This window comes from Hemiscyllium ocellatum, chromosome 42 (genome assembly GCF_020745735.1).
Source record: "Hemiscyllium ocellatum isolate sHemOce1 chromosome 42, sHemOce1.pat.X.cur, whole genome shotgun sequence".
NCBI lineage: Eukaryota > Metazoa > Chordata > Chondrichthyes > Orectolobiformes > Hemiscylliidae > Hemiscyllium > Hemiscyllium ocellatum.
The window spans coordinates 31,052,837-31,076,889 of record NC_083442.1 but is presented as its reverse complement, the minus strand read 5'-3'; the positions used below and the strand labels follow the sequence as shown (position 1 = coordinate 31,076,889).

General features: G+C 40.4%; 1 protein-coding gene across 3 annotated transcripts in view; it reads right to left on the bottom strand.

Moving 5' to 3' along the window:
• peak1 (pseudopodium-enriched atypical kinase 1) overlaps positions 1 to 24,053 on the bottom strand; it is a 195,382-nt gene that overhangs the window by 112,606 nt on the left and 58,723 nt on the right. For all 3 annotated transcript variants that reach the window (XM_060853890.1, XM_060853892.1, XM_060853891.1), the window contains exon 2: positions 16,246 to 16,298. The gene's annotated coding sequence lies outside the window, so the exon portion shown is untranslated. The remainder of the gene's footprint in view (positions 1 to 16,245; positions 16,299 to 24,053) is intronic.

Here is a 24,053-nt window from a genome sequence, read left to right as displayed (position 1 = left end):
TTAGGTCTGTGATCAGGGATGTGGTGTATCACTACAGGTAAGGCAGGTAAGTATCAGGACCCAGTGAATAGTGTCCCTGCCATTTTCAAACAGTTATGAGGTTCCGGAATGCTGTGTGGATGAAAGCAGGGACTGCAGGAAAGATAAACAAACTGATCATGATACCGTAGTACAAGGAGCCATTCAAGTGGAGGGTGAAAATAGGAACAGGGTAGTGGTAGCGATAGTACAATTACTTAGGCTGACGGATGCTGTTCTCTGCAGCTGTGAGCAAGTGTCCTGAAGGCTGTGTTGTTTGCCTGGTGCCAAGTTTAAATACATCTCAGGATTGGAGAGGAACATGGAGTGGGAGGGGAGGGATCCAATTGTCATCATCTACATCAATAACAACAGCATTGATAGGGCCAGAAGAAGATTTTGCTGAAAGGATTTGAATAGTTAAGAACTAAATTAGGAAGCAAAAACATTGTAAGTAGTAATCTTAGGATGACCATCACAACCACACCAAACTGTCCAGTAGAACAGGCTTCACTTGAGCCACGCTGGGACCAGCATCCTGGTGAATCATAGCCAGGGCTGCAGAGGGGGATTTGATGGGGACAAGATATCTGAAGAGGGACTCATTAGGCTTACAAGGCTAAAAGAATATGGTAGCACTGCAGTTCAGCTGTATAGGACACGATAACCAGGATGGTGTTGGAAGGGATAGGACAGCGAATTGGTTTAGAAGGAGGTAGAAATTAAAAGCACAAATGGAGGTTAATGGGCATGATAGTATAGCCAGTAGAGACATGGTTACAAGGAGATCAAAGCTGGAAACCAAATATTCACGGGTGTGAGATTTTTCTAAGGGACAGGCAGTAAGGAGAAGATAGTGGAGTAGCATTGTAAATCTGAAAATACGTAAGTATGATAGCAGGAAATAATCTTGGATCAGAAGATAAAGAATCCATATGGATGGAGGTAGGAAATAACAAAGGGAATACCACACTAATAGAATTAATACATAGGCTCCCTAACATTAGCTTCATGGTACAACAAAGAATAATTAAGGAGATAGTGAGGGCATGTAAAAAAAAGGCAGTGCATCAATCATTGGGGTTATAATTTCCTTGTAGATTGGGAAAATCAAACTGCCAGAGATAGCCAGAATTATTCATGGAGTGTGTTTAGGTCACATTCCTAGAACAACATGTTGTAGTGGTCAGGCCATTTTGGATCTGAAAATATGTGATAAGGTAGTTTTGATAAATTATGGCAGAATTAAAAACCCCCTAGGACACAGTGACCATGACATGGCTAAAAGTAGCATTCAGTTTGAGACTGAGGAAATTGGATCAGAAACAACTGTGCTCAACTTAAACAAAGGTAATTATAAAGGAATAAATGTAGAGCTGGCTGATGGAGACTGGAAAAGGTGTTTAACAAAAAAAAATGGTTGATGAATAATGGTAGATGTTTAAGAAAATATTTCGTGATTCACAACAAAGAGAAATATATACACATATATAAATATATATTCAAAGTTTGTGAGAAGATTTGTAGCTCGGGTGCTCGTTGTTGTGGTTCTGTTCGCCGAGCTGGGAATTTGTGTTGCAGACGTTTCATCCTCTGACTAGGTAACATCCTCATTGCTGGAAGCCTCCTGTGAAGCACTTCTGTGATCTTTCCTCCGGCATTTGTAGTGGTTTGAATCTGCCGCTTCCGGTTGTCAGTTCCAGCTGTCCGTTGCAGTGGCGGTATATTGGGTCCAGGGCGATGTGCTTATTGATTGAATCTGTGGATGAGTGCCATGCCTCTAGGAATTCCCTGGCTGTTCTCGGTTTGGCTTGTCCTACAATAGTAGCGTTGTCCCAGTTGAATTCATGTTGCTTGTCATCTGCGTGTGTGGCTACTAAGGATAGCTGGTCGTGTCATTTCGTGGCTAGTTGGTGTTCATGGATGCGGATCGTTAGCTGTCTTCCTGTTTGTCCTATGGAGTGTTTTGTGCAGTCCTTGCATGGGATTCTGTACACTACATTGGTTTTGCTCATGCTGGGTATTTGGTCCTTCGTTCTGGTGAGTTGTTGTCTGAGAGTGGCTGTTGGTTTGTGTGCTGTTATGGGTCCAAGTGGTCGCAGTAGCTACATTACCATACATCAAAGCATTTCTGAACTGACAGCCAGACTACTGGTCAGCGGATCCAAACACTCCATACAATCAACACAGGAATTCTTGGACATCATCAGGAATACACACATAGACAAAGAAGAAACCATGGTATCATTTGACGTGACGGCACTGTTCACATCAATTGACAAAACCCTAGCCAGAGAAACAATAGCCAACCTACTGGACATACATAACAGAACACAGGAGGCCGAACCTATCAACAAGGACGGCATACTTAAACTACTGGACCTGTGCCTCACCACACACTTTACATTCAACAATCAGATATACGAACAAATCAACGGAACACCCATGGGATCACCAATCTCGGGACTCATAGCAGAGGCAGTTATGCAAAGGTTAGAACATACAGCCCTACCACAAATCCAACCCAAACTCTGGATCAGATAAGTCGATGACACCTTTGTAATCATCAAAAACACAGAAATAGAAAAAACACACCGAATCATCAACGCCACACTCACAGGAATACGATTCACAAGAGAAGAGGAAAAGGATAGCCAACTCCCATTCCTAGACGTGTTAGTAGAGAGAACACCCAACGGAGAATTCACCACAAGGGTACACAGGAAACCAACACACACGGACCAAGTCCTAAACTATGAAAGTAATCACCCCAACACACACAAACGAAGCTGCATCAGGACACTATTCAAAAGAGCCACAACACACTGCAGTACACCAGAACTGAGAAAAGAGGAAGAGGAACACCTATACAAGGTATTCGCCAAAAACGGATACCCACGCAACTTTATCACCAGATGCCTAAGAGATAGACCACGGAACGAGGACATGCCACAACCAAAAGGACTAGCCACACTACCATACGTCAGGAGCGTCTCAGAACTGACAGCCAGACTACTGCGACCCTTAGGACTCATAACAGCACACAAGCCAACTTCCACACTCAGACAACAACTCACTAGAACAAAGGACCCAATAGCCAGCACGAGCCAAACTAACGTAGTTTACAAAATACCATGCAAGGACTGCACAAAACACTATATAGGACAAACAGGAAGACAGCTAACAATCCGCATCCATGAACATCAGCTAGCCACAAAACGACATGACCAGCTATCCCTAGTAGCCATACACTCAGACAACCAGGAACATGAATTTGACTGGGAAAACACTACCATCATAGGACAAGCCAGACAGAGAACAGCCAGGGAATTCCTAGAGGCATGGCATTCATCCACAAACTCCATTAACAGACACATAGACCTGGACCCCATATACAAACCACTACAGCTGAAACTGACACATGGACGCGGCAAGAACATCCATCATCAGACACATCGACCTGGACCCCACATACAAACTACTACAGCTGAAACTGACACACGGAAGCGGCAAGAACAAACCACTATAAATACCGGAAGAAACATCAAAGCAGCGCTTCACAGGAGGCTCCAATAGCACTGATGATGTTCCCCAGCCAGGGAACGAAACGTTTGCAGCAAAAACTTCCAGCTCGGCGAACAGAACCACAACAGGCTCCCAAGCACTGTGGATGTCACCTAGACAGGGGATGAAACGTCTGCAACACAAATTCCCAGCTCGGCAAACAGAACCACAATAAATATATATCTTTATGTTTGTTGTGAGTCATGAAATATTTTATAGGAGACCTCAAAGCACAAGAGAGGGAGGGATAGATTTAAACGATAGTGGTGTGGATAAAAGGCAACATTACTCACTTATAAATAAAAGTGTAAGTGTGAAAGTATGATGACACAACTCTCTTACTTAAGAAAAGATTTGGACTTTTCCCTGCTAATTTCTCCTCCTAAACTCAGCTTTCAAGTTTGGAAATTACTGCTGGAACAACAACAGAAAAAAGAAAAAATAATTAAGTCCTTTTCAATGATTTCCTTTGTGTGTTTTTCCAATATTTAGGGAATAGAGTTTAAAAATATAAACAGAGGGACAGAAACTAGTGGGGAAAGACAGAATATTTTCTGTCCTCCTTTTTCGATCTTTCTTCAAATGTACAGAAATGTGCACCTGTGTCAAGATTGACAACTGAAGACAATGTGCGTATTTTTGTTTTAGAAAGACATTTTGATATGTAGAAAAGGCTGGGAGTCCAGTTGATCATCCAGACCTTGTATTTACTTTAATATATGTTGGTGAAGTGTGACAACAGGGTGGGTGGGGTTGGGTGACAGGTGGTAATGGTGATAGAGATGAAGGAAAACTGCTCAATTGTTGTTGGATTTTTGGCTGTAAGCTATGCACAGTGTCTTATTTCTTTAATATCCTTTAAATGGAGACTGAAAGCAAGTTTGCAAATTCCTACTTCAAGGGGAGTCTGGTTTCCTACTTAAATCTTTACATCTTAGGAGCCCCTGTAAACCAAAACATAGCCCCCAAAATCAGAAGGTAGTCCCCAAAGAGAATACTCAGAAATAACTATTTTGATCCTAGTATTATACAAGCTGTGTATGAATATCAAATCAATTTAGAACATTAAAAAAGAAATCTTATGATGTATTTCATTACAATTCATGCATAATAATGCTAGGAAAAAAAATGAAGAAATAAGTTTTAGACATAAAGAATCTGAAGGAATCAATTACGTTAATGTCTAATCTGAATAATTTACAACACCTTTCAAATAAAATGCAAAGTTTTCCACGAGCAAAACTGAAAAGCAAATTTAAATTAAGATTTCGTCAGAATCGGTGTCCACAATTTGACAGAAGAGATGACGAGCAATTTTTAAAAATGGAGAAAAGGAATATCAGGAGTAGCCTGAACAAGGTAGTGTGAAGAGTCACTGCAATCTATAAATGAATGCCTCAAAATTGTCTTAATATAGGGGTCTGTATTATACTCAGCTACTGCTTGCAGAACTATATGCTCCATTATATGTCACTACAATGTTGAATGAATCCAATCAGCTCTGCTACAACTTGCATTTCTTCAACCCGAATTGGTTATAACGCAATTGAAGAATTAGACCATTATTTGTGGAATGCAAACTTTCTTTATTGTATTGGCTATAACGCAACTCAGGCCCCACTAGTTTAAATGGGGCTACAACTTCACTATTTCCTTATAACACAGGAATGGAATTATCACATTATAAAAGAAGAGATTGCATGTAGATAAGCCTGATGTAACAGCGACTTCAATAATTATGTTCAAGCTTTATTAGAAATTTTCAACCAGTACAGCTTTAAGCAAGATGCTCTGATGTTTAATCACATCACATACCATAAAAAGCATTTCTTTTAAAGAGAACCCTCAAGTTTAATCTGAATTTGTATGAAGAATAGAAGAAACCACATGAAAACTTTGTCAAAACTGTCATTCAGTTGAATTGTTACTTGTTTATAGACTTCATTTTTCCCCACATGGGTTTTAAAAACATTATGAAATCTGTTATGATTAAACACATGCTTTTTTGAACAGAAAAAAAAAGTGCATGATCTTTAATGGAAAAGATGAGCAACATTTTTGGGAGAAACAAGTAAAATATGAAGTAAAAATATTTAAAGATGAAAGGTAATTGCCATGCATAATTGAAGTGCAACTATGTCATACAATTTTGCTCTACCTTTCCATTCACAAGAAGCAATGGAATCTGTGCCAGTTAGTTGTACCTCACCATCGCGAGAATGCAAACAGCAACAAGCATTATATCAAAATTGCAATTTCTGATTTATCCAGTTGACCTCAAGGCTCCCTCATTTGTCTTTTCAGTTTATATAGCCAGGTCTTGACACTGTAATTACTTAATTGCTACAATTAAACCTAAAATGTGCTTGTTCTAATTAAAGAAAGTGGCCAGTAATGTTGCATAAATTATAGTAAAGCATTTCAGACACACTGCACTCTAATTGTACAAATGGGAGGGTATCAAACGAGTTAAAATCTGTTCCATTTACTAAATTTATTACAGTATAAACCAAATGCAATGTCCAAGGAGAAGCTCTGGCACTGAATACACTGGTGAGTTTCCCATAAACTATGGAATTGGAACCAATTGAAAGCCAATGTTTAAAAATGCAATTTGTAATTAGATTATCTGTGAAACAAACACCATAGATAATGTATCAGCAAAGGACAAACTAATATGCTGAATTTTCTATCTCAGCATATCAAATGAATTATGAACTGCAGTTTGTGTACTGGCCGCTATCAGTCAAACGGACACAGCTGACAAGTACATAACAAATTCATTATGAAGAATAAATGCTGCCATTATCTCTGATCTGATCTACAGTCTTGGATCCTTCTATACAATGACAATAAATCATAGAGACGATTGTGAATACACAAGTTTCCCAGGAAAATGCCATCATATTTACATCTTGCAAAGCGATGACCCTCTCCCCTCAACCTTCTCGCTTTACCACTCCACTTGAGTATCATGACTCTTGTTGGGTTACATTGCCGAGGCACTGGCAGCTCGGTGATCTTAGCTAAGCCAATGATTACCTGCAAACTATCAGGAATAGGATGATAGGTTTTCAGAGGGAGTGTCAGGATGATGATTGAAACTCATAATGGGGTAAAAGTGCATTTCCATTATTGTTGATTCATATCCATGTCAAATTGCCTCCCTCCTTTTGGGAAACAATTATCTTGCATCACTATCAGCAACCATAGGCATTCTGCTAATATATGTTACACTGCTTGCCTATTACATGCTCTTGGAATGACAACCTAAAAGTTGACTTTGGGTTAGCCTTGATCCTGAAACTATTCAAACAAAGAAACTAACCGAACGCATAATAAACTCATCTGTGCTAGTTTAATACTGTTCTAGAATCTATGACTTGGGTCAATTAGTAACACTCATTGCTGAATCAAAAGGTTGTTGATTCAAGCCCTACTGAGAAGTTGAACCATATCAGCTAAGCTGATATTTCAGTGGTGTATTAAAACTAAGGCATTTTTGAAGCTGCCATACTTTCAATGACATGTTAGTCTGAGATGCTCAGATAACTACACAATATGACACTATTTAAGGATAACATGGAGTAACTAACTGTGGTTGTAAGATTTGGCTACGTAGTTCCTAAAAATAGCTTTTGATGCTACTTTGCATCATTCTATCACCTCTTGAAAAACTAATACAAATGCAGTACTAGAATTATAATGCAGAATTGTCTAATGGTAATAATAATTGGACGAAGTATAGCTAATGTAGGACAGTATCCTATGAAAAGCTGACCCCTGACTCTTTCGCAATTCTGCAATTCAAGAGAAAGAGGAGGAGTGCAGGCTGTTAACAGACACGGTCATTCATATATGAAAAATGTTTGAAGAATAATTAACATAAATGTTGCTCATGGGCATGTGTCCATGGAGGTGAGGTTGCTTCAGCTAATATATAAACCAGGAGACCTAGAGTACTCAAGGCCAGAAACAACAGAATCCCTCTAGGTGTATGCGTGACAAGGAATACACATTTTGAACACCAGACACTTTGAAATTGGACCGAGACACCTCAGAGTGGAACATGATGGAGGGAGAAAAGTTTGATTCTATTCACTTTGTAATTTTCAACTGGAAATGTTTTGGCCTTGGGCTGTATCTATACCACCATATTTATATTGAAAGTACTAAAAGTTTTAGAATCTTTTTGATCATGGATCATGCTGTATGAAGACAAGTTGAATTTTGTCGCCCATTCTATAACTTTCAAGTTCAAATGTATTTTTTATATACTTTTACTAATTTTATGAATAAAGTGTGTATTTGAAAAAATTAAAAATAAAAATAAAACAATAACAGCACACAGCACACTTACATGCAAGCTTATACTGTAGTTAATTCTATAAAGCTACTGCACTTTGGAGCACCTTAAAAATTGCACTGAGCTACCATGACCACTAAAACATGTAGCTTTCAAGCACCTCATTTTGTCTGTGAGCCTTGATGATACTGGTTTCATGGCATTGCATGTAATGTGTAAATCAATGAAGATAACTGATCAAATGTTTCTTTAGTTTGAGTATTCCTGCCTTTATCAAACAGGAAGATTATGATTATTTTCTTCACTCTGCCATAGGATGTGAACATCACTAGCAAAGCCAGCACCTGTTATTTGTCCATAATTTCTCTTAAAGTGGCTGTCTAGGTCACTTCATAGGGCAGTTACGAATCAACCACATTACTGTCCATCTGGAGTCACACGTAGACCAGACTAGGTAAGAACATTGGACTTCACAGAACTAAACAGACTTTCACAAAAACTGATGAAAGCTTCACAGTCACCATGAACCTGGTTGTTGCAGGTTCCAGGATTTAGATGTTTCATTAAGAACAGAGAATATGGCAAAAGAGAGGAGGTGTGGCACTGTTAGTCAAGGACAATATTACGGTGGTAGAAAGGATGTTTGAGGACTCATCTACTGAGGTATTATGGGTTCAGGTTAGAAACAGGAAAAGAGAGGTCAATCTCTTGGGAGTTTTCTATAGGTCCCTGAATTGTTCCAGAGATGTAGAAGAGAGGATAGCAAACATAATTCTAGATAGGAGTGAGAGTAATAGGGTTGCTGTTATGGGGGACTTTAACTTCCCAAATATTCACTGAAAATACTATAGTTTGAGTACTTTAGATGGGTCCGTTTTTGTCCAATGTGTGCAGGATGGTTTCCCGACAGTATGTAGACAAGTCAACAAGGGGCAAGGCCACACTGGATTTCGTACTGGGTAATGAATCTGGTCAGGTGTTAGATCTGGAGGTAGGTGAGCGCTGTGGTGATAGTGACCACAATTCAGTTATGTTTACATTAGCAATGGCAAGGGACAGGTATATAATGCAGAGCAAGAGTTATTGCTGGGGGAAAGGCAATTATGATGTGATTAGGCAAGATTTAGGATGCATACGATGGGGAAGGAAACTGCAGGGAATGGGCACAATTGAAATATGGAGCTTATCCTTGACAAGCATGTACCTGTCAGGCAGGGTAGGGGAGGGTGGGGGAGAGAGGGAGTGGTCGAGCGAGGGAGCAGTGGTTTACTAAAGAAGTTGAATCTCTTATCAAGATGAAGAAGGAGGCTTATGTGAGGATGAGATGTGAAGAATCAGTTAGGGTGCTTGAGAGTTACAGGTTAGCCAGGAAAAGACCTAAAGAGAGAGCTAAGAAGAGCCACAAGGGGACATGAGAAGTCATTGGCAGTTAGGATCAAGGAAAATCCTAAGCTTTCTCAAGGAATATCAGGAATAAAAGAATGACGAGAGAAGGATTAGGGCCAATCAAGGATAGTAGCGAGAAGGTGTGTGTGGAGTCAGAGGAGATAGGGGAAGCGCTAAATGAATATTTTCCATTAGTATTCGCATTAGTAAACAACAATATTGTTGAGGAGAATACGGAGATACAGGCTACTAAACTAGATGGGATTGAGGTGGTGAAGTTAGCAATTCTGGAACGTGTGAAAATAGTTAAGTCCCCTGGGCCAGATGGGAATTATCCTAGGATTCTCTGGGAAGCCAGGGAGGAGATTGCAGAGCCTTTGGCTTTGATCTTTATGTCATCATTGTCTACAGGAATAGTGCCAGAAGACTGGAGGATAGCAAATGATGTCCCCTTGTTCAAGAAGGGGAGTAAGGACAACCTAAGTAATTATCGACCAGTGAGCCATACTTGGGTTGTGGGTAAAGTGTTGGAAAGGTTAAGAGATAGGATTTATAATTATCTAGAGAGGAATAAATTGATTAGGGATAGTCAACACAGTTTTGTGAAGGGTAGGTCATGCCTCACAAACCTTATTGAGTTCTTTGAGATAGTGACCAAACAGGTGGATGAGGGTAAAGCGGTTGATGTGTGTATATGGATCTCAGTAAGGTGTTTGATATGGTTCCCCATGGTAGGCTAGTGCTCAAAATACAGAGGCATGGGATTGAGGGTGATTTAGCGGTTTGGATCAGAAGTTGATTAGCTGAAAAAAGACAGAGGGTGGTGGTTGGTTGGAAGTGTTCATCCTGGAGTTCAGTTACTAGTGGTGTACTGCAAGGATCTGTTTTGGGGACACTGCTGTTTGGCATTTTTATAAATGACTTGGGTGCGGGCGTAGAAGGATGGGTTAGTAGATTTGCAGATGAGACTAAGGTCGGTGGAGTTGTGGATAGTGTTAAAGGATGTTGCAGGTTACAGAGGGACATAAGTTGCAAAGCTGGGCTGAGAGATGGCAAATGGAGTTTAATGTGGAAAAGTGCAAGGTGATTCACTTTGGAAGGAGCAACAGGAATAGAGAGTACTGGGCTAATGGTAAGATTCTTGATAGTGGAGATGAGCAGAGAGATCTTGGTGTCCAGGTACATAGATCCCTGAAAGCTGCCACCCAGGTTAATAGGGTTGTTAAGAAGGCATATGGTGTGTTAGCTTTTATTGGTAGAGGGAATGAGTTTCAGAGCCAAAAGGTCATACTGCATCTGTACAAAACTCTGGTGCAGCCACATTTGGAGTATTGCGTACAGTTCTGGTCACCGCATTACAGGAAGGATGTGGAAACTTTGCAAAGGGTTCAGAGGAGATTTACTAGGAAGCTGACTGGTATGGTGGGAAGGTCTTATGAGGAAAGGCTGAGGGAATTGAGGCTGTTTTCGTTAGAGAAAGGAAGGGTGCGAGGTGACTTAATTGAGACATAAGATAATCAGAAGGTTAGATAGGATGGACAGTAAGAGCCTTTTTCCCTCTGATGATGATGGCTAGCATGAGGAAACATAGCTTTAAATTGAGGAGTGATAGATATAGAACAGATGTCAGAGGTACTTTCTTTATTCAGAGAGTAGTAGGAGCGTGGAACGCACTGCCTCCAATAGTAGTAGACTCACCAATGTTAAGATCAACTAGGAGAAAGTGAGGACTACAGATGCGAGGAGGAGAGCTTCCTGAAGAAGTGCTTATGCCCGAAGTGTCAATTCTCCTACTCCTTGGATGCTGCCTGGCTTGCTGCACTTTTCCAGCACCACACTTTTCAACTCACCAATATTAATGGCATTTAATAGTTCACTGGATAAACATATGGATGAAAATGGAATAATGTACGATAGATTGGCTTCAAATTGTTGCACCGACTTGTGGAACCATCAAAGGCTGAAGGGCCTGTATTGCGCTGTCATCTTCTATGTTCTATGATGGAGGCTGGCTTTGAATTTCAGTTCCCACCCCTCCCACAAAAAAGCTAACCGAATTCAAATTCCACAGCTGCTGTGATGTGCCTTCTGGATTACTGTACTAATGACATTAACACAATATTCCCCAAATATCCCAAGGCCTAACAATTTGCTTAGCCAGTTATCAATCTGTGTAATCACAACATTTGTACTGTTCAGGAATGCAGTTACTCAGAATGCAAAATGCAGCTCCAAATGGTAACATTCAATGGAAAGAGAAATGAAGTATGAAATGAGTACAGTTGTTACATAACAATTCACCATGGCAACAATATCCTTTCAGAGAACATGAGACTGGTTTTTCAACGATTTCACAAAATACTGCCTGTTTTCTTGCATTTATAAACTTATCCATAGTTACTAAATCCAAATGCACCATTTCCAAGCACTATAGAATATCTTAACTTATAGCTAAATAGATATGTTTGTATGATTTGTTTTGCAGACAGCATAATGAAAATGTGTTTTATATCAAGTGCAGCAAGCATACTGCAATGTCAATAAGCTCAACAGAAAACAAAGATATTATAACGTATTAAAGCCAACACATTTTACCACAATGAAAAAGCTCATCATGTTCAACAATCACTGAAATTACCTACCACTAAAATCCCTCCAAGATGTGTGAGCAGAAATTGTTATCCAGATTGTTTACCCTTAGAAGCCTTTAATAAAAAGGGACTTATCCTTACAACAAATCCGGAATTAAATTTGGGTTTTTGAATAGACTCTGATAATAAGTCACATTGAGCACTTCCGTTATTCCACAGGAATATTAAAGGAAGAATGGTGAACTTTCAATTTGGTGTGACTGCTAGATTTTTACATCATTTTCAGCTATTTCAACAGCCTTCACATCATAGGCTGGTCACTTTTCTATATAGCCAGTCATTTTAACTACACATATGAAATTTCTGAAAAACTGGCTCTCAAGTTATTATAATCTGCAAATTCGATCGACTTGCAATGAGTCTCTTCCTTCAAATCACTGCTTAACATAGTACAAAGGTCCCAATTCTGCTCCTTTTGACCTTACAACCAACTTCTCTCCAGTACCAAGATCCACTGGGAATCCAATCCAGTTAAGAGTTCCAGATAGAAGTCTAATTGTTGAGCTTGGTGAAATGTTTCTTTAAAGTTTAGACACATTATCATCAGGCTTTCTAAGCTTCACCCAGGTTAAAAACAAAGGAGACTGTTCATGCAGGATCCTTCCTTTTTCAGTCCATGTTAACTACTATTTGCAAGGTACCAGATTATCAACTGCATTTACGTGCTAATCTATTAGTAGTTTCTTAGTATTCTCATCTTAACAACTGGCAGTGCCCCACATTTATCCACTTCTCTCTTTGTATTTCATGATATTGTTATGAAGGTGTAGGTGTGTACTGTACCTTTAAGAGATAGTGAAAGCTGGGAAGGACTGTCTGAAAGCACAGAGTGAGCTGAACAATTTAAAAATGGTTGTGAAACAAATAGCTGTAGCTGGGTTGCCATGGTACACAACAAAATTGAATCCAACCAATCAATTTAAATTATGCCTCAAGATAGCAAAATCCAATCGAATTTGAATTTTAATGGTTTGGATGACATCAAACCAATGATTTGGAGATGCCGGTGTTGGACTGGGGTGTACAAAGTTAAAAATCACACAACACCAGGTTATAATCCAACAGGTTTAATTGGAAGCACACTAGCTTTCGGAGTGTCGATCCTTCACTACCACCAATGAGACAGTCTGATATTTTGGGGGTATATAAAATCAGATATTTTGAGCAGCAAAGAGCACCAAAAAAATATGGCCTGCATAGCCTCTCTCTGAAAGATACCTTTTCATATGAAAGTTATGAAGCTGAAGACCGGAAAAGAGACCAGGAAAGTACAAACGAAGATACCTGGGAAAAGCGACAACTGGCTGGTTTTGAAATCTGAATTTTTTTGTTAAACGTAACCAAGGGTTTTATTGGATCAGTATGTTGTTGTACAGAGGGAGGTATATAAATTAATCAGACAAAGGGGGATTACGATGTAGATAGTTGTTGTTTAATGTTTTTGTGTTTCTTGGAGTTAAAGAATAAATTGTTAATTTCTTTTTCTTTAAAGAGTGGGAATTTGGTAGTTCTTTGTCATTCATAATTTAACAGATTATGAGGCGAGGTGAGCTTTTCTGTGGCTCTGGTTCAAATTAGCATAAGGGTTGACCCCGTCTCGTAACAGCATGTATCATGTAGCATCCGGAATTTGAGGCTGAGCCACAGTCTTCTGTTCCTGCCATGCACTCCAAATCCATCAACGCTCTCATAACTCCAAGACTAAACAATACATTTCCCAACCCTTGTGCCAAATTTGACCATGGTAAGAGCAATTCTGCATCTCCTCTTGCCCTCCAAGATATTTGCAGTGTTTCAATTCGGACATCATAAGGGTGTGTATTTTTAAAAGCAATCCATCATTAGGTGGTCAGGCCTTCAGATGCCGAGACTCCAAGGCCTGTAATTACTTTCCTAAATCTCTCCACTTTTCGTCCTTCTTTTAAGATGTTTCATAAAACTTATTTCCCGAATTAAACCTTTGATCATTTTCCCGAGTACTGTTTGTGTGTGTGTTCGTGCTAATTTTGTTGTTTCTTTTAAAACACTACCAGCTGCCACAGCACCAGAATAGGAATTTTGCAGTGCTAAAAACATTGTTGTTGCCTCCAGTTTACCACCTGTCTCACTGCCCTGCTTATCACCCAGTTCCTGGCTTTGCTCAAGCAAGGATGCAGGTGAGGCAGCAAAGGTCAAGGTTTGAAAACAGGGCGGTGAGAAAGTTGACAGAAGGAGGGAGGAGGCGGCGAATAGGGTGGGAGTGAAACTACAGTGAGGCTGCAAGGGGTTCAGAGTGGGACAGTGATAGATAGACATCTGAACCATTATTCTTTGATGCAGTGATGTCACAAGCACTGAAATTCCATGTGTATGAAGTGAAATTGCACTGGCAGCAACACAGCCTTTTAAAATGCTCTTGTGAAGCACCTTGAAATGTTTTATCACATTAAAGATACCATAAGTAGAAATTATTCTCCTGACTTTCATCTTGCTTATATCAATAGCTTCAAGCCGATAGTGTGTTAGTTAATGGCTTTCCTTTGTTTGACTATCATTTACAGTTTTCTGCTTTTGAAATCTTCTTTCATCTGACCAATCTCCTACTGATTTTATTTATATCCTTGTCGATGCTTTTTGCCACTTTTCTGTGTTTCAAAGGTAGTTACAAGAAAAGTGTTTGAAATAATAATATTCATCTCAGAGAACTAACTTACCTTTCACCCTGCAGGACTTCATTTTCCTCCTTGTTTTGCATATAATTAATTTTAGCTATTTTGGCACATATTTAAATCTACATTTAAGGCTTATGCTTACTATACATGATTTGCTGTACATTACTTTAAACAACCCCACAAAGTTATATTCGAAGGATATTGGGTGTATGGCTGAACAAAGAGACCTTGAACTGCAGGTTTAAAGTTTCTTGAAAGTGGAACTGCTGGTAGACAGGATAGTGAAGGTGGTGTATACTTGCCTTTATTGGTCAGTGCATTGAGTAAAGGAGTTGGAAAGTCATGTTGCGGCTATATCAGGAAAGATTTACAAGGTTGTTGCCAAAGTTGGAGGGTTTGAACTATAGTGGGATGCTGAATAGGCTGGGGCTATTTTTCCTTGAGTGTCAGAAGTGGAGGGATGACCCTATAGCAGTTTATAAAATCATGAGGGGCATGGATAGGATGAATAGCCAATTTCTTTTCCCTGGGGTAGGAGAGTCCAGAACTGGAGGGCATGAGTTTAACGTGAGAGGAGAAAGATTTAAAAAGGGTACCAAGGGGCAACTTTTTCACGCAGAGGGTGGTACGTGCATGGAATGAGCTGTCAGAGGAAGTGGTGGAGCTGGTACAATTATAACATTTAAAAGGCATCTGGATGGGTGTATGAATACTAAGGGCTCAGAGGGAAATGGGCCAAATGCTAGCAAATGGGACTAGATTAATTTAGGATATCTGATCAGCATGGAGAAGTTCAGCCAAAGGATCTATTTCCATGCTGTACAGCTTGAGACATCTATAAATGCTTGCCTATGCTCATCACTCATGCTTCTGAAGTTAACCCTCATTTTTTCTGACGTTCAAAATTATTTAAGCTGGCTTCTATTCTTAACATTTCTGGATATCAAATCAAATTTTACCATTGTGGTTTCTGTTCCTACATGCATTATGACTTCTACCTCCTGTATTACAATGTCAGTATCTGCACTCAGGTATCTTTGCTGATGCTTAATTTGAGAATGACAGCAACAAATAGAATCAGAGAATCCCTAAAGTGCAGAAAAAGGCCAATTGGCCTATTGGGTCTATACTGAACATTGAAAGAGCATCCCACCCAGACCTACCCTTCTCCCTGCATGGGGTTTATACCATGGCTAAGCCACCAAACCATATCCCCGAAAACTACACGGCAAAGCAGCGTTTCAAGATCCTTGAATTTCACAGGACTTAGAAAAATGGCCAAGTGTATGGAGATTCACACATTTTGAAACTAATGGGTAAAGGTTGCTGTTGCAGTATCAGGCAAAACAAGAAAAAGTGGTCATCTGGACTCACGTTTACATAGGCATTACGATAGTGCGGTCAAATAAAGTTTGAGTATCACTTTGTTGCTTTCCAAATGATTTGGAGTAATGAGTTGAGAATACAATGTTGTGTTTTCTCCGAAGAGAAAAGAAAATTAAGAAAATGAAAAATTCAAAATGCCTCAAATTACACAAGAGACCAGGTAAAACAAAATCATTAAACATTGCATATCCAAGCTCAGGAGCCTCTAAGCTGCTTAGATCAAAACTCAGATTGGCAACAATCGGTTATTACATTCTATTTTTAGTAAACTTAATATACTTACTCTAAATTTTCTTACAGGAAAGTAGTTTCTTCTGGAGATCTTTAGTAATAAATCTATGGAGTGAAAATAGAGTTTTTAGTAAATACATTAAATTACACAGTCACTAAAATTATTGAAATGATCGTGAACTCATTACATATTGTTAAAGGGAATTGTATGTATATTTGAGAGAAAAAGGATTGTTGGACTACAGGGAAAGTACGTAGGATTGGATTTGATTAGTCTTTCAAAAAGCTAGAGGCGTAATGGACACAATGGCCTCCTCCTTTATTATAACACATTTCACCCAGATTCATAAAGCCATTGTTCTACAATTCTTCCATCTCACCCATCACTAGTGAATGTTTTGGTTACAGCGAGCTTTAGCTGTACCAGTGTCAGTTATTATCCGATACTGTTCTTCCTTTGGGAAGAGCTTTTTTTAAAATGAATTTGTTCTTCGGTTTGGGTGACAGTAGTATGGCGACATTTATTGCCAGTAATTGATAACACTTGTCTGCAAAACTGGTGGTCTGCCATCTTTTTGAATAATAAACGTGGCATTAATGGTAAAATTAATGTGGAGCTGGTCACATGTGGACTCAACTATCTCTTTCACTGAAGAACATTAATGATCCAGTTATATTTTGACAATAATTTGGCAATGTTTCTGCTCACCTTTTCTCCTGCCAACCCAGAACCCTACCTAACTTGTCAAATTCAGTTTTACAATGTTGTGATTTGGGTTCTAAATCTCTGCACATTGTGCTCATATAACACCATAAGTTCAAAAGGAGTCCAACCCTGCCCTGACTCAATGTCCATGAGTACATAGCCAATTAGAGTCATGGAGTCATAGGGATGTACAACATGGAAATAAACCTTCGGTCCAACCCGCCCATGCCCACCAGATATCCCAACCCAATCTAGCCCCACCTGCCAGCACCTGGCCCATATCCCTGCAAACCTTCCGATTCATATACCCATCCAGATGCCTTTTAAATGTTGCAATTGTACCAGCCTTCACCACTTCCTCTGGCAGCTCATTCCATGCATGTACCACCCTCTGCATGAAAAAGTTGCCCCTTAGGTCTCTTTTATATCTTTCCCCTCTCACCCTAAACCAATGCCCTCTAGTTCTGGACTCCCCGAACCCAGGGAAAAGACTTTGCCTATTTACCCTATCCATACCCCTCATAATTTTGTAAACCTCTATAAGGTCATCCCTCAGCCTCAGACGCTCCAGGGAAAACAGTCCCAGCCTGTTCAGCCTCTCCCTACAGCTCAAATTCTCCAACCCTGGAAACATCCTTATAAATCTTTTCTGAACCCTTTCAAGTTTCACAACATCTTTCCGATAGGAAGGAGACCAGAATTGCATGCAATATTCCAACAGTAGCCTAACCAATATCCTGTACATACTGAAGGAGTAATCTTTCTAGGCCCCTTCTTGGCAGAATCAGAGCCATTAGTAGCACCACAATCCCAGTTGAGATCAATTCATTTAACCCAGGTCTGAAAAAAAATTGAGGAAAATTGGTTTCCCAGTTCTCCACTTAATAAAACTGAATAACAACTAGGGAACCATGAAATGTAGCTCTGGTTAGGAAAGTAATATGGATGAGAGTCTGACAGCACCCGTGCAGGGAGAAACAGATTTAATATTGAGTCCAGCGACCCTTCTTCACCATCGAGTCACTGGACTCAAGACATTAACTCTGTTTCTCTCTCCAGATATGTTGCCAAACCGCCTGAGTTTCTTCAGCAATTTCTATTTTTGTACGTTGCCGATCTCCATCATCTACAGTTGTGTGTTTATTTCTTAACATCGATGTGAATTTGTTCACTGGGATGGCAATTTCAAATTTTGATTAGCAAGTTCCACTGATGCAGGAAAAAGTATATGTATTGTATATGTTCTGAGTAGCCAGTTTCAAATATCTCCACTTTGTTCCTTATCATACAAAAATGGTTTCAGTAATGTATTTACCACCACTATGGCACAACAGAAAAACAAACAAAAAGCATTGTATGTTTGACACTCGTGATAACATAGGTATTGCTACACAATGCCACCCACGTTCCACTGGGAAGAGTGATCATCTACAAAGCATTCGGTTACTTTTTCCTGACAAGAAACCACTATATTAATCCAGTGAAAAACCTATGAAAACTAGCTAACATAACATTACACAATGAAAGAAGTCGACTCACAGATGTTGGTGTTTTGGTTACCATATGCAAGATGGCTACTTGGGTCAACTACTGAAGTATACTACCAGATCAGGCACAAGAAATAGTTAGTGCTGTAGAGCATTCAACACCAATGTCTGTGGCAAATGTGTAATAATTGATTATAAAGGTAGTCACTCAGTTTAGTTTAACTTTCATAGATTCTCTATCCAAATGGTTTCCATGAGTAAAAGTCCAGAATTAGGACATTCCATAAATTGACTCATGCCAAGTAACTTTGCGCCTGATGGTGAGCCAAGGAAAAAGTCTTTTGTCTTTTGATTTCCCTTCCTCTAGGTGGGAAGATTCCTGGTTTCCATCCAGTGGCCTGGCTGAGAACAGGAAGCCAATGTCCGGAAATCACAGAAATGAGTCTGCTTCTTACCACTCCAGTTTTAGCTACTAAAACTAGACTAATTCAAATGGCAACTGTACAGCAAGAGATAATATTGGCCTATAAACATTACAAGAATAAAAATTCGATCTCCAACTTGCACTGAACTAATTAATCCCAGCAGGGCAATGGTAGGAACGTCCAAATAACTGCGCTTCTAAAAGTCAATCCCTATATATACACACACGCACACATACATACACTATGATAAAGGTGTAGGTATCAATTTTCACATTATTTGCAACTAATGTTCTCAAATAAATAACACTCAAGTGATAAGAAAAAAAAATCAGGCGTGCCTTAAGGGACCAACCAGAATGATGATAATATTAAATATTAATGAAGCTTCAAGCCAGAGTGCTTTAAAGCCAATCTGTCTGCATGATAAATCTTCTAATATTAAACGGGTGAGAAGACTCCCTTCCAAAATGATTCAGTTGGAATTTTAAAACTAAAATGTTGCAAATATAATAGGATTCCTGATGAAGGGCTTTTGCCCGAAACGTCGATTCTCTTGCTCCTCAGATGCTGCCTGACCCCGCTGTGCTTTTTCAGCACCACACTCTCAACTCTGATCTCCAGCAATTGCAGTCCTCACTTTCGTCTTGTATTGTCATCTGATGTTGGACTTTTGTTTAAAAACCACACTCACGCTTCTGATACTGATACTCATCGATTTGTATTTACATGTTAAATTCTATGAATCATTAAACATAATTCCAGATCTAAAAATAAACTTGCATGAAAAGTTACTTTTAAAAGCTAATTGCAAGTTCTAAAAGTCTGGACAAATTACCAGATGATCAGAACCGGTGTCACAATTCACAGCTTTACGGCATTGAAAGTGACTGATTTAAAATACCAGATGACTGAATCAACAATGATAGGCTAATCCGCTGGATTTCCTGAGCAAAAGGGACTGTAACACACAGAAAAAGGAAATGTAAAGCAGCTGGTGCCAGGCAGCCTTATGTTCATGAATCATGACTCTGTTGTTTAAAAAGTTCAATCCATGATGTTACATGCTTTTGTAAGTAAATCCAACTATATCAATCAATGCTGTGAACTTAAGGTTACAGGAAACAAATTTATTTCTCAGAACAATAGATGCAATAGAGCTTGACTGTACATTTAACTGCAATGCCTGCAGAAACTAGGAATCATCAAGAATCATCTGTTTATCAGCAAAGTGGAGCACATTCAAAGAAACTACAAGTAAATTAGATGGACACATTTTGTAATGAAGGAGAAGCAATATAAACAAAATGACAATTTTAAAAGAAATACAGGAACAGAGACTTGGACTCACATACAAAGTCACAAAGTGCAGAACTTGGATATTGCTGAAAAAGAAAGGCATGCCATTCAAGTTGTTTCCACCTAGTACTCATCATGACAAACAAGAAAGCCAAATTTTAAAGGGAGCAACAATTTATACTGCATGAGAAAAGGGTACTAAGTGGTTGACAAGTCAACTCTGATTCATTGAAGTGCTGTAACTAACAACAATTTTCCCTCTTGTTCTTGCTCAAAATCTTTCAAAGTGGGAAGTTGTGAAAAAACGAGATGGAATCCTAACCCTTCCGTTTTACAGAGACCGGAGCACAAAAGGAAGAAACCAACATTAGACAGTTAGAAATTACTGGTTAGGCTTCAGGCATAGTGTGTCCAATTCAAGGCATCACATTTTAGGAAGGATGTGGGTGCAAACTTTTATGCAGTTGATAATCAAGCTCACTCATCCTTGATGTGCTTAAATATAAGGTAGACAAGCAAGAGGACGGAAGAACACAACAAGCCAGGCAACATCAGGAGGTGGAGAAATCAACATTTCAGGTGTAACCCTTCCGGTGGGTGTAAGGGGAGCTGCAGATAAAGGGTATGGTGGGGGCAGGGTGGGAAGGTGGGGGATAAGTGAACACAGGTAGCAGGTACAACCTGTTCAGTTGATGGGAGGAATGAATCCAATTGCTGGCTAGAAGGAAGGGCCGATGAGAAGAATGGAAGGGAGGGAGGAGGAGCTGAAGAGGGACTGTTCTACATAGTTGACAAAGAGACAGATGTAACTGGGGTCCATCGAAGTGCCCATGGACACTCTCTGGATTTGGAGGAAATGGGAGGAGTTAAAGGAAAAGTTATTAAGGGTGAGGACTACGGGATGGCCATGGACCCTTGGATGGGGTCCAGCTACACCTGTCTCTTTGTCGGCTACTTTGAACAGTCCCTCTTTAGTACCTACACAGACACTGTGCCCCAGCTCTTTTGCCGTTACGTTAATAACTGCAACTATGCAGCATCCTGCACCCAGGCTAAACTGGAGCAGTTCATCAACTTCGCCCACAACTTCCACCCTGCCCTCAAATTCACTTGGTCCATCTTGAACACCTCCCTCTCCTTTCTCAACCTCTCCATTTCCATCTCCGGTGACAGTCTACAAATGGACATTTATCATAAACCCACAGACTCTCTCAACTATCTGGACTACACTTCCTCGCACCCAGGATCATGCAAGAAATCCATTCCATTCTCCCAATTCCTTTACCTCCTCCGCATCTGCTCAGACAAGGGGATATTCCACTTCCAAGCATCCCAGTTGTCCACCTATTTTGAACAACGTGCTTTCCCCCTTCTCATCCAGACAATCCACCACCACACAGCCTCCATTCCCCATTCCATTGCTCTAACTCCCCTTCCCAAAATGCGATAAAGACGGGGTCACCCTTGTCTTCACCTATCACACCACCAACACATCATCCTTAAACACTTTATCCAACTAGACCTCACCACCAAGAACATTTTCCTATTCACACCCCTCCCGCAAGGACTGTTCCCTTTGCCAATCCTTGGTTTGCCAACTCTCCCCACCAACCCTCTCCCCTACCCCCAATCTCCCAGGTACTTTGCCCTGAACAGGAAAGATGAAAAACCTGCCACTCCTCCAACCTAATGTACTGCATCAGGTGCTCCCACTGTGGTCTTCTCTACATCAAGGAGTCCAAACGTAAACGAGGGAATATTTTGCTAAGCATCTCAGCCAAGCCCGCAGAGGCCGACCTGACCTCCCAGTCACCACCAATTTTAATCCCCTTCCCACTCCCTTTCTGACATCATCATCCTTGGCCTCCTCCTTTGCCACAACAAATCAAACCGCACATTTGAGGAACAACACCTCATCTTCTGCCTGAGCAGACTCTAACTGCCCAAAGGACTCTATTTTGGGAAAGCAAATCTTAGCAGGACTTTATAACTTGATAGTAAGGTCCTGACAGTATTACTGAAAGTAATACTCCTTGAAAGTAGAGTCGCAGGTAGATAGGATAGTGAAGAAGGTGTTTGGTATGATTTCTTTTATTGGTCAGGGTACTGAGTACAGGAGTTGGGAAGTCATGTTGCAGCTATACAGGACATTGGTTAGGCCACTTTTGGAATATCGCTTGCAGTTCTGGTCTCCTTCGTATTGGAAGGATATTCTGAAACTTGAAAGGGTTTAGAAAGATTTACAAGGATTAGATTAGACTAGACTTACAGTGTGGAAACAGGCCCTTCGGCCCAACAAGTCCACACCGACCCGCCGAAGCGCAACCCACCCATACCCCTACATTTACCGCTTACCTAACACTACGGGCAATTTAGCTTGGCCAATTCACCTGACCCGCACATCTTTGGACTGTGGGAGGAAACCGGAGCACCCGGAGGAAACCCACGCAGACACGGGGAGAACGTGCAAACTCCACACAGTCAGTCGCCTGAGTCGGGAATTGAACCCGGGTCTACAGGCGCTGTGAGGCAGCAGTGCTAACCACTGTGCCACCGTGCCGCCCATGTTGCCAGGGTTGGAGGATTTGAGCTATGGGGAGTGGTTGAACAGGATGGGGCTGCTTTCCCTCGGAGACTGAGGGGTGACCTCACAGAGGTTTATAGAATTATGAGGGGCATATTTAGATAAGTAGACAAGGTCTTTTCCCTGGGGTGGGGAGTCCAGAATTAGAGAACATAGGTTTAGGGTGAGAGGGAAAAGATATAAAAGAGACCCAAGGGGCAACTTTTTCCACAAAGAGGGTAGTGTGTGTGTGGAATGGGCTGACAGAGGAAGTGGTGGAGGCTAGTACAACTGCAACATTTAAAAGGCATCTGGATGGGTATATGAATAGGAAAGGTTTGGAGGGATATGGGCCGGATGCTGACAGGTGGATCTAGGTTGGGTTGGGATATTTGGTCGGCATGGACGAGTTGGACCAAAGGGTCTGTTTCCATGCTGTACATCTCTATGACTCAAAACTGAGTTCTCCAATTTCAAATAACCTCCCTTCCCATCACCCAACTCCCTTCCCAGCACCTACCCCCTTCCCTTCCATTCCTCTCATTGACCCTTCCTTCTCGCCACCAACCGAATTCATTCATCACATTGACTGACCAGGTCGTACCTACTACCTGTATTCACCTATCCCCACCCTGCCACATCACCCCCTTTATCTGCATTTCCCCTTACACACACCTTCAGTCCTGAAGGGTTACACCCAAAAAGTTGACTTCTCTGATGCTGCCTAGCTTGCTGTGTTCTTCCAGCTTCCTACTTCTCTACCTTGGATTTCAACATTTGCAGTTTTATTTGTCTCTAACTAAGTGTTTAGGGATTAGAGCGGTTAGAATTTCTCTCTTTAGAGGAAAGGAGATTAATGGCAATATTTAGAAGATGTGTTCAAAAGAAGAATTTTAGTAACAGTAGAGAGGGAGAAAATGTTTCCATTGGCGGGGGACACACATTTAAGATATTTGGCAAAAGAACCAGAGGAGAGATGAATAGATTCATTTTAAATGCAAAGTGTTTGAGCAATTTGGATGCACTGCTGAAATGATGGAGAAAGCAGATGCTGCAGTCTCTTTCAAAAGGGACTGTAGACACCTGCAATTGTAAATGGAGAAAGGTGATTAGGGAAAAAAGACCTGAGAGTTTGATGAACTGAATAGCACTCACAAAGAGCTAGAACAGGTTCAATAGGAATTCTCCTGTACCTGTATGATTTTACAATACAAATATTTATAATAATTGGAAAGGGATCTCAGTTCCATTAATTATAATATAAAGCACCACTATAATGTTAGAAGAATTCAGATGTGGAGCAGACTGCATCGCACAAATTGTAGCAAAAAGCCACAATAGTATTAGTACCATGGCATGATGAATGACAGGTCATCATTTGGT